This window comes from Lepidochelys kempii, chromosome 13, assembly GCF_965140265.1.
Source record: "Lepidochelys kempii isolate rLepKem1 chromosome 13, rLepKem1.hap2, whole genome shotgun sequence".
NCBI classification, from domain to species: Eukaryota; Metazoa; Chordata; order Testudines; family Cheloniidae; genus Lepidochelys; species Lepidochelys kempii.
In genome coordinates this window covers 29,712,773-29,725,508 of record NC_133268.1, presented here as the reverse complement: position 1 = coordinate 29,725,508, position 12,736 = coordinate 29,712,773, and positions in this window count along the sequence as shown.

Below are 12,736 nucleotides of genomic sequence, written 5' to 3'. Positions count from 1 at the left end.
TCTGACCCAATGGTTGCAAGATTCTCTCACATGCACATAGAATCAGCGGCGAGACATTCCTAGGGTGACACATGGTGACGCACCAAGAGGCATTTCTGATTAGCCAAGGAACCAGCAGCAACACTCCCCATCTCCTTGCAGCCAGAATTATATAAATATATGTTACACCCCAAATGACATTAGAGGACCATTGTCCAGGTTGTAAAGGCAAGCCCCCACTAGTTAGGGAAATGCCAGAATTAAGGTTCCCTGTGAAATTTTAGTTTGCCCCCCTTGTCCATATGTATTATGATACACTTTTAAATCACATGAACACATTCAGTTTCCACAGAGGACCCTGCTTCATTCCGCGCACAGGTTGGACAATGCCCACTGAATGCATAGCGCCGGGGCGGCCAACCTGTGGCTCCAGAACCACATGCGGCTCTTCAGAGGTTAATATGCGGCTCCTTACCTAGGCACGGACTCCGGGACTGGAGCGACAGGTGCCAACTTTCCAGTGTGCCAGGGGGTGCTCTCTGCTCAACTCCCTGCTCTGCCCCAAGCCCTGCCCCACTCCACCCCTTCCCCCAAGGCCCCTGCCCCTTCCCCTGAGCCTTGCATGCCCTCGTGCCTCCCCCCCATAGCCTCCTGTGAATGTGAAACAACTGATTGTGGTGTGTGGGGGGAGGGGGGGAGTAGGTGCTGATTGTTGGGGGCTGCCGGCAGGCTGGAGGTGCTGGGAGCGGGGGAGCTGATGGGGCGGCTGCTGACGTGTTACTGTGGCTCTTTGGCAATGTACATTGGTAAATTCTGGCTCCTTCTCAGGCTCAGGTTGGCCACCCCTGGCATAGCTAGTCAATATTTTGTTTTATGCTCATTGTTCAGTGTGTGTGGTCTGCTCTACTGGTGCTTCGACCAAACCTGTCCCCTGCAGTTGAGGGGAGGTCAGGGCTGCCCACTGTGCAGCCAGCTCGATATCATTGCTATTGAGCCCTTCTTCTGTCTCTTCAGCAGGAGGAGGATGGGTTTGTGCTGTGGGAGCTGGACTGGTGGGTGGTCCTCATGAGGTATTCCTCCTGGCCCAGGACCCAGGAGATCTGGCATGGGTGGAGACTTCCCAAGCCATCTATTCAGTGGCCTCCTCCACCTGGCTCAAGATCTCAGGCCTGATGGTCAGGGTTGAGTGGCAGGTGGGCTCCCTCCCACCCATGCCTCATGCCATCTGGCGGGGCATGGGTCCACAGCTCTATCTGGGCATGTACCTTTCTGCCACGAATCCCTCGCTGCTGGAGAACTGGATTGATCTAGAGGCCAGGATGTCTGACCGGCTGTGGAGGTGGATGGGGCCGCTCTGGTGTCTTTCCCTTTGTGGGAGGGCACTGGTGATCAACCAGCTGGTCCTGTTCATGCTCGGGCACTGGTTCAACATCCTGAGCCTACTCCCGGGAACCCTGTTCTGCCTCCAGAAGAAGATCCCGGAGTTTTTCTGGCCAGGGCTGCACTGGGTCTCTGCGGGTGTCCTTAGCCTCCCCGTTGGGGAGGACAAATAGGGCTTGTTTTGCATTCACAGCCAGGTCCATACTTCTGCCTTCAGGCCCTGCAGAGGCTCCTTTAGGGTGCAGGTAGTCTGGCATGGAGTTTGCTGGCATACATCTTCCTCCGCTACCTTCAAGGGGTCCAATATGACAGGCAGCTCTTTTATCTCCACCTGAAAGGCTTCCCCTGAGACCTTTGCGAACTGCCAGTCTTTTACCAGGACCTCCTCAGGACCTGGAAGCTGATCTCAATGATGAGGTCCATAGCGGCAGCCAAAAGGGAGGATCTCCTTGCAGAACCCCTGCTACACATCCCTCCTCTTCATGTGCAGGTTGTGGAGTCCCCCTTGGTGCACCAGAGGCTGGTCATGCATCTTGGCAGAGGGTTGGACTAGCTGACCCATCTAACCCTATGGTTCTATGATTCTATGCCTGGTGCCACCAGATTAGGAGACGTCCTGCACAACAATCAAAGGGACCGAACGATCCCCGTGGTGCTCACACACCGCATGGGACTGTCCATCCTCTGTGTCCCCCATCCTGTGCACCAGGAGGTGAGGGCAGCCTCATCTCCTACTTCTCTTGTTTTCCTCAAGTGGGTCCCTGCCCACCCCTCACCCTGGCCCTCCAGAACTCATCTTCAGACCCCCTGCCATGGGATCCTCCCTGGCCGTCCCTGACATGTCACCTTAGCCTGCTGCACCATATCCAGCCAGTCTGCCTCTGAACCACACCCAGAGAACATCTGTGTGTGCTGGTACTTCACATCATCCACTTCCTTCCCCCTCGTGTTCCGTCCTGACACCAAGTGGTGAGACCTGCTGCCCCCTGAGGAGGGCAAGAAACCCCGGAGGGCCAGCCTGAACTTCACTCTGGTCCCACTGCCCAGCAGGGATATTAGTCGTCAGCTCCTCTGTGGAACCTTGAGCACATTTTGCATTTAATTGCCCTGCTTTGAGAAAAGGAGAAGAGAAGAAAGGGAAGGGCTAGAGGCCTTTGCTAAGATGCTCACAGGGCATAAAGTAGCACAAGCGCTTAGGCCAACTTTTGTCGCCAAAACTGCCATTTGTCGACCCAAACAGTGAGTGTGTACACACTGCGAGGTGACTTTTGTTGGGGAAAATGCCTGCTTTTGGTGACAAAATACATCCACCCTCACGAGAGATTTATGTCTTTTTCCTCTACTTTGTTGTTGACAAAGTGCAAGTGTGGACACTACGCTTCATTTCATTGCTTTAATTGGCTTCCAGGAGGTGTCCCACAATGCCCATCCTGACTGCTCTGGTCAGCAGTTTGAACTCCATTGCCATGCAGCCAGGTAAACAGCCATCCACCCCTCCCCCTTAGAAGCCCTGGGAATATTTGAAATTCCATTGCCTGTTTGCGCGGCATGGAGAGCTCTCATCTCATCTTCCCAGGTGACCATGACGGGTTATCGCAACAAACGCTCTCCCTCTTGGACTGCTGCGGAGCTGTTGGATCTGCTCAGTATATGGGGAGAGGAGGCTGTGCAGTCCCAGCTGCGCTTGAGCCATAGGAATTGGAATACCTATGGGCAGATTTCTTGAGGCTTGTGTGAAAAGGGCTGTGATCGATACACACTGCAGTGCAGAGCAAAGATAAAGGAGCTGAGGCAGGTGTACCAAAAGGCGAGGGAGGCAAACCATCACTCAGATGCTTTACCTAAAACCTGCCGGTTCTATAAGGAGCTGGATGCTATCCTCGGTGGTGACCCCACCTCCATCGCCAAGAGCCCCGTGGATACTTGGGAGGGCACGGAGGCGGTGGAATGAGGACCTAACCCGGAGGACGAAGTTATTGATGAAGAGGTGGAGTTACATGAAGATGTGCAGCTCCCAGCTGGGTTGCCCAGTGGGGCAGGCAGCCAGGAATTGTTCTCCACTCCAGGGCTGTCTAGCCAGTCTCAGCAGTTGCTCTCCAGCGAGCAAAAGCAGGAGATAAGACTCCTGTTAATTGTGGCTTGTGCAATGCGGAGGGTGGATTCAGGTCATGGAAATGTGGGACACTGAATGTGTTTCTGTGAGCTGGACATTTCCCTGTGTAGATAATCAGTTCGGCAGAACAGGCTGCTGATGCATGCCGAGATCTCACGGGAATCCTCCAGCGAGATCTCCAGGAAAGTTTCCTGGGGGTACTCAGTAATCCTCTGTCTAAGGTTCTGTGACAGAGCAGCTTTGTTCCTTCCCTCACTGTAGGAAACTTTCCTGCGCCGTTCGGCAATCACTTGTGCAGGGACCAAGGCGGCACATAGGCGAGCAGCACAGGGAGCAGGGCGGAAGCCACAAGCATGGAATAGATGTACCCTCATTTCCCTGCTTACCCTTAGCAGTGAGATGCCTGCTAGAATTACCCCTGCCTGTGGAAAAGTGTGGGAGAATTTTAGAATTTGTTCCCTAGAATACTGTATCACAACCCTTGCAAATAGTGTGTGCTCTTTTCCCCATGTGGAGCCCACACACCCTGCTAACACTCACCATGCTTTGGGTGTTCGCAAAGGTGTGTGCCTGGCTAGGGTCAGTGAGAAAGTGATGGCAATGTTGCAAAAGGTGTATTTAACAGAAATGTCTCAATGTTCTGCGTGAATTTAACAATTCCACTTCTGTGCATTGTCTCCTGTGCTTCACCAGATGTGGCCTTCAGGAACACCCCACACACCCCGGCCGAGCGTCTCCGCCAGGTAAGAAACGCCCAAGACGCAGCAAAGAAGACATGTTCCGGGAGGTCCTGCAGTGGTCTAATGCAGAAAAAAGGGAACGAAAGGAGTGCTGGGAAGCCGAATGGCAGGACAGAAAAGAGAATCAGGCGTTTGTTAAGGATGCTACTGAGCGGATGATTAAAATAATGGAGGAGCAAACGCAGACGCTGAAGTCCTTGATAATGATGCAGACAGAGCATATTGGTGCTCGACCGCCACTGCTTGAAGGGTCAGTCATGTCCCCTTTACTCATGTGGTAAGTGCCCCTGAAGTCAGTGGGTTGTCTTGTTTTAGGTGTGGATTCCCCTTGTGTGCACTGAATGCAAGAACTGGAAACTTGTACATTTTTTGTGAAATTTGTTTTTTCCATTTCTCAACCAGCTCTGCCAGCGGGTGTCAATGGCAGTTTGCTCAGAGATCAAGGAGATCCAGCATTTATGGAGTATGTACATAGGTGCCAACTCCTCTGCTTTCCCCTGGGTGCTTGGCGCCCCCCTGCCGCACCCCTTCCATGAGGCCTTGCCCCTTCCCTGCCCCCTTCCCCGCCCCCATTCCAACCCCTTCCCCAAAGTCCCTGCCCCAACTCTGCTCCCTCCCTGCCCCTATTCCAACTCGTTCCCCAAATCCCCGCCCCGGCCCTGCCTCTTCTCTGCCTCCTCCCCTGAGAGCACCACGTTCCTGCGCCTTCCCCCCCACCCCCTCCTGGAGCGTGCTAACCCCGCGGCAGCCGGGGGAAGCGCTGGGAGGTAGGCAGAGAAGCGGGGACATGGTGTGCTCAGGGTGGGAGGAGGAGGTGGGGCAGGAGGTGAGGGGAGCTCGGCTGCCAGTGGGTGCAGAGCACCCACTAATTTTTCCCCCTGGGTGCTCCAGCCCTGAAGCACCCACGGAGTCGGTGCCTATGAGTACATAAACGCTTGGGTATTTATTGTTTGTTCAATGCCTCATTGTTACATTCATCACCCAGTGGGCTCTCTCTGTGGGCCACCGCTAATCCTTCCCCTCTCACTTCCTCTGTCTCCCTGCCACTGCTCTGTCTGTGTGAGTCTTCTCTAGTCTTCCCTCTGCATTTTCTTTGCTGTAGCAACTCCCAGTTCTCATCTCCCCAAATCCCTGCCCCTTCATCAGCCAGAAATGATCAGCAATGAAGCAGTTAATGATGACACTAAAGTGTCATCACTGGGCTTCAGAGCTGACACTCCAATCAACTAACAGAGGCGTGAACTCCCCGCCCCGCCCCCCACTCCCAAGTCACTGTTCCAGGCTGGCTGCAGGCTGAGGCAGCCCCCCCCTGCACACTGATCAAGTTTGAAGATGATACAAAGCTGGGGGGGTTGCCAACACTTTGGAGGATGGAGCTAAGAGTCAGAGGGATCTTGATAAATTGGAGAACTGGGCTACTGACAACGAAATGAAATTCAACAAGTTCAGATGTCAGGTGCTACACGTAGGGAAGACAAACCAAATGCACAAATACAGACTGGGGGGTAACTGGCTTGGCAGCAGCACTGCTTAGAAGGAGCTGGGCGTTGTGGTGGATCACAGCCTCAGCGTGAGTCAGCAATGTGCTGCTGTTGCAAAAAAATGCAATTTAATGTTGCAGTAAGAGAGGCATAGCATGCCAGTCATGGGAGGTGATAGTACCACTTTACTGGTTAGGCCTCAGCTGGAGTCCTGGGTCCAGTTTTGCTCACCACTGTATAGAAAGGATGTAGCGAAACTGGAAAGGATCCAGAGGCGATCAAAGGGATGGAACGCAAGGCATGTGAACAAAGGCTGAAGGAACTGGGTCTGTTTAGTTTGGAAACGAGGAGATTAAGGGGGGACATGCTAGCGGTCTTCAGATACTTGAAAGGCTGCGATTAAACGGATGGAGAAAAGTTGTTCTGTCTTGCCACAGAGGGCAGGACAAGAGGCAATGGGCTCAAACCACAGCAGAGCCGATTTCGATTAAATCTCAGGGAAAATTTCCTACCTGGAAGAGCGGTGGAACAACAGAACAAACTGTCTAGGGAGGTTGTGGAAGCTCCTTCACTGGAGATTTTCAAAAGGGAGGCTGGAGAGCACAGGCACTGACTTTCATTTTTCTGGGTTGGTGCCAAACCCCGCACTTTGCCCTGAGACGCCACCCCCACTCTGCCCCTTCCCCCAAGGCCCCACCCTTGCTCCGCCTCTTCCTACCCTGCTCCGCCCCTTCCCCGAGGCCCCGCCTTTATTCCACCTCTTCCCACCCTCGCTCCAACGCCTTTCCCTAGCCGCCGAACCGCTCATCAGCAGGGCCAGCTGCACAGCTGATTGGCAGGGCTGGCCCAACAGCTGTGGCTGGTGGGTGCTGAGCACCCACTATTTTTTTTCCATGGGTGCTCCAGCCCAGTAGCCCCCACGGAGTCAGTGCCTATGCCGCATACTCATCTGTCTCGGATGGTTTAGACACAATAAATCCTGCACCGTGGCAGGGTTAGACAAGGTGACCTTTACAGTCCCTTTTAACCCTACGGCTCTATGATTCTAGGGTTACACTCACTCCACTTTTGGAAAGATGTCTGCAGCCATGAGGGTCAGAAACTTTTATTTAAATCAATCAATAAATAGCAAGCTGAGATTGTGCACAGCCAGGATATGTCACGTGGGCCACATGAATACACCTTGTGGGCTGGCTCTGGCCTGCGGGCTGTTTGCTTGACTCCCCAGCTCTACAGCGATATTCAGTGGATCCCAGGGCAATTGGAAATCCATCAGCATCAGAAATAATGAGGCTGCTACAGAACTGGAAAGAGCATTAGGAAACAGCTTTGACTCAAACAGGGCCCCGCTCACAGAAATATTCTCAGTCACTTGGTTCAAGTCCAATCTGAGGGGCCCCAGAACAGCTGGGGTCCCTGATGGGCTTAAGGCCCCACATCGCTTCCCACACTGCTGAGGTAAAAGCTGAAAGCAAAGAAACAGGACCAGGCAGTCACTGCAGCACACATGCTCAGATAAGTGGGGAGAGATGCGAATTCAGACAAAGCCATCATGTGCGCTGTGATATGAGGCCAAGCAGAGCCGGCTGGCTGCACTGCAGACACACAAGCAGGCAGGCCTTTGGCTCCGAAATGGAGAAGGCTGCTTCTGAAGCAGGTGTTTGCAAACAAACCCACATTGGTCTCTCAGCTTCCCACAGTGAGGCTGGCAAAAGAGAACAAGGGAGACATGGCGAGTATCCGTCCCTGCGGACTTGGCACCTGGGGCTGTCTGCACTGGGAAAATGCATCATGTTAGGAAATAAATTCACTAATGTGTCTAATTAACACAGATTAGCACTCAGTGCAGACAAGGACTGATCATGTTTTAAAAGGTAGGTAAATGGGTCACTCCAGGGTCAGTCCCCACCAGCTACCATGTTTTTTTAAATACAATCTGCCCTGTCTACGTAAAATGCCAAGTCGTGTTCAACATGTTAACCCATCTTCTAACATTATCATTTCCCCAGGACAGACTGTAGGGGAAGTGAACTCCACTGGACTTAGGTTCCTGGGGGCCCAGACACAAATCTGTAAGACCTCCTTCAGGGACACTGCATGGGAGTTCCCTGCCTTTTAGGTGGGTGCATCCAGGGGTCTGAGCAGATGGCAGTGTCCCATGACCCAGATATCCCTCCTCACTCCCATATCAATCCCAAACAAATCAACATCAGCATCAAACACACCCTGTCTACTGAGGGCCGTTGCACCAGCCAGAGTAACCACATGGATGGCGTCGCACCAGGCATCATACAGTGAAGTTCCCAGATCTGGCTCAATCCTACGAATCCATGAATCTCTGGGATGTCCCTACAGGTGGCACCAGGTAGGATGAGGACTGAGAGGTCTGCTATGGAGTGATAGTTTTGTGAAAACTGTTCGCCCCTGGGTGATAGGGTGTTTTTGTCTTTTATCATTTTCCTGCATGAGATCACTTGAGAGTGTTGTGATTGTCTGGTTTCACCCGCACAGTTGTTGCTGGGGCATTTAGTGCACTGGATGCGGTATACCTCATGTTGTGGTAGGCATGTGTAGGACCATGGATCTTGAAAGGTGAATTGTGGAGGTATTGATCATCATACCAGTGGAGAATGTCATGTAGAGAGTACCTGCTTCAATAGTAGGGTGACCAGACAGCAAGTGTGAAAAATCTGGACAGGGTGGGGGGTAATAGGAGCCTGTATAAGAAAAAGACCCCAAAATTGGGACTGTCCCTATGTAATTGGAACATCTGGTCACCCTATTCAATAGGGACAAAAAAACCCTCGATCACAAACCCCTAGTTGTCACCTACCACCCCACACTGGAACCCATACAGGCTATCAAATAATTACAACACATATTTGACAGGGACCACATCCAGAAAGAAATCTTTCCTGAACCCCTCTTCTTGCCTTCAAACAACCCTCCAGCCTCTCCAAGCTTGTCAGAAGCAAGATACACACAGAACAGGACACAACTCAAAGCAGCTATCATAGACCAGACCCTATCATAACATCAGGTGCAAAACCTGTAGACATATTTCCACTGCTACAATGATCAACATCCCCACAACACACCTTTCAAGATCCATGGTCCTACACATGCCTATTACAACATATGGTGTACCTCATCCAGGGCACTAAATGCCCAAATAACAGCTATGTAAGTTAACCCAGATAATCACTACGCTCTGGAATGAACTCACAGTTCTGGAATGAACTCACACACAGGAGTAACAAAAGACAAAATCACCCATCAGTGAACACTTTTCACAAAATGATCACTCCATATCTGACCTCTCCGTCCTCATTCTCAAAAGACAACTGCACAACACCTTCAGAAGACAAGCCTGGGAGCTTAAATTCATAACTCTGCTAGACACTAATAATCATGGACTTAATAAAGACACTGTATTTATGGCGTATTACAACCATCTTTAACCCACTAACCTCCCTTTTTTGGCCTATGATTGTTGCAAGGGCCTTAACTGACCACTTCACTGAATCATTGAATCTCAGGGTTGGAAGGGACCTCAGGAGGTCATCTAGTCCAACCCCCTGCTCAAAGCAGGACCAATCCCCAATTTTTGCCCCAGATCCGTAAATGGCCCCCTCAAGGATTGAACTCACAACCCACTGGGTTTAGCAGGCCATTGCTCAAACCACTGATCTCTCCCTCCCTCCCCTTGAATGGTCTCTCACAATATGTGTGAACTACTGATGCTAAACCATCTGTTCCACCTTATATTTAGCTGTGCTACCTTTCCCAGACCTGAAGAAGAAAGCTCTGTGTAATCTTGAAAGCTTGTCTCTCTCCCCAACAGAAGTTGCTCCAATAAAAGACATTACCTCACCCATCTTCTCTCTCTAGTACCTTAAACTGTCACTAGATGGTGGTGTAGCTAGTCATTTTATACCATTGCATTCTTACAGAATAGGAATGTCTCCAGCCAAAAGGTTACTCTCAAAAAGGGAAACAATACATACACAGAGATGCTATTTGTGTGTTAAATTGCAGAGCAGTGTGATCAGTAATTGTACCCTTCACCTTTGACCATTTCCTCTGCCATCTACTCACTAACTGTCCACTTGGGACTTAATCTAACCAGACCCCAAGAGCTGTAAACCAGCCATCTAGGAAAATACTCCCCTGCCTCCAAATCACGCCTGCCCAAGTCAAGAGTCAGTCCTGGAGCAGGGTTTGCTCTTCTGTATAAACGTGTCCTGATCTCTCATGGACCTACAGAGCTAGAAACAGGAGTTTTATCTCATTGGAATGGGAAGCTTCCCAAATTCCCAGCACTCCCTTCTAGCCCCGGAAGTGACAGAGATAACACTCTGGAAAATCTCATGTGTAGAAAAGCTCTTATAGGATCGTTTCTGAGGTTGTGCAGGGCTCCCTGGCTGTTTACAGACATTGGGATGTGAGGAATAGTTCCAAGGCATTTTTCTTAAACTTTCTAAAACTTTCATAAACCATTTCTCTGTAACACAAGCGGAGCCCGCAGAGTACATAATGGTGGCCGTGTGCCCTATGGATCCCTAGGACACCGTTTTATCTGCACTCAGGTGAGAAGAGATGGCTTAGAATGGTGGATCCGCCACCCAGCAGTAATGGAGGTATGCTAAAACCTCTATACCACAACCACCATATATATGTGCTCTCGGTACTGTAGTGATGAGATCCCAATGTGAATATCTGGCTAGATGGACAGCTGTGTTCTGGATTTTGCGTAACTGAAACAAACTTCAGTTAAGGCTTAAATCCAGGCCAACTCTTTCACCAGACACTGTTGTTCAATAACTGAAGCCCAGCGCATGAGCCGTGGCCAGAGCATATAAATGTGCATCCTCTTTGTGATGTTTAACAGCCTTCAGGAGCCAGGATGGTCAGGAGGGAATGCACAATGGCATTTTTATGAACTGCATGAACAGCCAGCTCAGACTGAGACTTCTGGAGTGCATCACGTTCACACTGACTGTGCTGAGGGACCTAACGGTGATCTGCAAGGGGAAAGAGGCATTGAGCCTCAGAATGAGTCTGTGCTCTTGTGGCTTCTTTCTAATGCCCAATGAAGAGACTGTTTTTTTATTTCTTTGTTTGTTAAAAAGGTTTTTATTTTTTTCGGCTCATTTTTCACATTTAAAATGTAGGTTTCAATAATTCAGTAAGAATCCCTGGCATTTCTAGAGCATCTAGATCCAAATACATATGGAGTCTCCAGGTAATATATTTTCTATACACAAAGAACAATCATTGTTAATCAGTCAAAAGATACTTTTATTTTAGATTCAGAAAAACAGCAAAAAGAATAAACAAGAATCCAGTCTGCAGGAGAGAACACAGTGTGTAAGTCTCCACTGCAACAGGCTGCAGCCATTCTGAGAACAAAATGGCTGCTGTCAGTGCAGAGACAGAATTCTTAGACGTGTATAAAGAGTTTTAGGATACAGGAAATCAAAGTGTAACAGCTTCAAGCTACATACCCCACATGCAATTCCTTTATATGTGTGAAATGAATAATCATTTCTCCACCACTGAGATGAGGAGGGAATGCAGCCAATCAGAATGTAATTATTTGAATAGGAATTTAGCTAGGACTGCAGGGTTAACATCCCAACAAATTCTTGCACATCGTGCCCTGGGATTTATCATGATCACAGGTGCTTAAAACTTCAATATTCTTTGTCTGCCTGCAACTCAAAAAATCAGTTTCTCAAACTAGTGAGCAAAGACACTCATGTCAGCAGGCGGCCTTGAATGTGCAGCTTTCACTCAGAGGAGGATATTTATTGCTGATGATGTGTAATCCCTGAAAATTGGGGTTCCTGTGGGGAGCCCTGACAGACTCTTCTCCACAGCGATGGGTACAGGGCTGCTAAGGTAGCACAGCAACATGGAAATGAGCGTCACTGAAGTACTGTGTTGGCTGAAATACACAGCTGGATTTAAAAAATGAAAGCTTGCAACTGCTCTTGGCTAAAAGCCCCGAATTTGAAAATAATGTTTTGCATATAAATAAATGACAGTAAAAAGTGACCGGATTCCTAATTGTTCGTCATGACAGAGCTACAAAGAGGGGAGGATGGTTGGCAGGCAAGGAAATTATAGAGACAGTAGAAATCAAGCCTTGATTGGAAAGCACACAGACTGCTCAGGGCCGGAGGGCAGCCACAGCTGGTGACTCACGGTGGCAGACTCCAGCTGGTGCACAACACAGGCAATACCCATCTTGCCAAGGGAAGAAGTGAGAACAGGGTCAGACAAGGGTTGCGCATGAAGGGTAAAAACAAACTGAGGTTTGCAAAGCAGCCTAGGGGATTCAGACACCTTAAAATCAAAGGCAGATATATGTTTAAACCCCTCAAAGTGCTTTGAGAAGCTCCACCACAGTGTCATATTCGGAGGGATTCTGGTTGTTGGGTCTCTAGCTGGTTCATTCTACGTCTAGGCACTACGGTAACATAAATAATAACAACAGGACTCAGTGTTGGGCACTATATAAATCATACTGTCGCCATAGACTTCCTATGTGACCTTGGGCAAGGCAAGTGACCTCTGCTTTTGGGTTCCCAATTTAGGGCATACAAGGCCTGGTTTTCAGAGGTGTTATGTACCCACAACTCCAGCAGAAATCACTGGGATCTGCAGGTTCTCAGCACTTCTGAAATATCAGGCTCATGGTATGTCAAGTTGGGCATCAAAAACTAGAGGTTTTGAATTAGGTGGCTTGTCCAAACTCCAACCTCAGGGGTGTGTCCTACTCCAGATCTTTCACAGAGTTCCCCAGAATCCTCAAGGGCGTGGGACAAATCCAGTGTTTTGATCTGTCAGATACCAACTATCTATCATCAGGTTTTACATGTCATTGGCTGTGTGATCTGCCTGTTGCATGGATTGTTCGTGCAAATGCATCACCACTAGGGGAGTGTGCTGAGCAGCTTACACTGCTGCATGCAGAGAACATCTAATGCACACTGCTAGCATTAATGATTTTATTTATTTTTAATTTGCAGGATGAA